We start from the raw sequence: 547 nt of genomic DNA, 5'->3' as shown, positions 1-547 counted from the left end.
TTTTTTTTTTTTTGCCCCCTTTGGGGCTACAGGGAGAAGGATGCCTAGTCCTATCCCACTTTTGTCACCTTTTACAGCTCAAGTAGGAACACTTGGTGGCAGTATTCTTTTTCCCCACCACAGGATTTGGGGAAAAAAAAGAAAATGAACATTCAGAGAAGTGGTACAGGTAAGTATTATGAGTTGGGGGAGAGCATAACGGAGGAACAGTCACAGTATAATAAAGTACAGTATCATCATTTCTCTATGAATAGAGATTTCCTCTATCACCAACAAAATGACGTGTGGCTCTGGTCCGTAGAGGCGCCCCATATAGATCATATCAGCTGCATGCTACTGAGCAGTTTTTAACCCCCACAATAAGATGCAGCCAATACCACAGATGGAGTACAAATTTAATAAACCATGTCCTTGGTCCAACTCACTGTCGGCAAGTGTTTGGACTCCTGTCACCTTGACCTCCACAGCAAGTAGCAACACTAGGCTGTTCAGCCAATGAGCATCTTAGTATTTATGATACACATGGAATAGATCACACCACTACAAG

The sequence above is a fragment of the Oratosquilla oratoria genome, chromosome 19 (assembly GCF_046742065.1).
Source record: "Oratosquilla oratoria isolate Oo_2021 chromosome 19, ASM4674206v1, whole genome shotgun sequence".
Lineage (NCBI taxonomy): Eukaryota > Metazoa > Arthropoda > Malacostraca > Stomatopoda > Squillidae > Oratosquilla > Oratosquilla oratoria.
Note: the sequence above shows the minus strand (reverse complement) of the source record.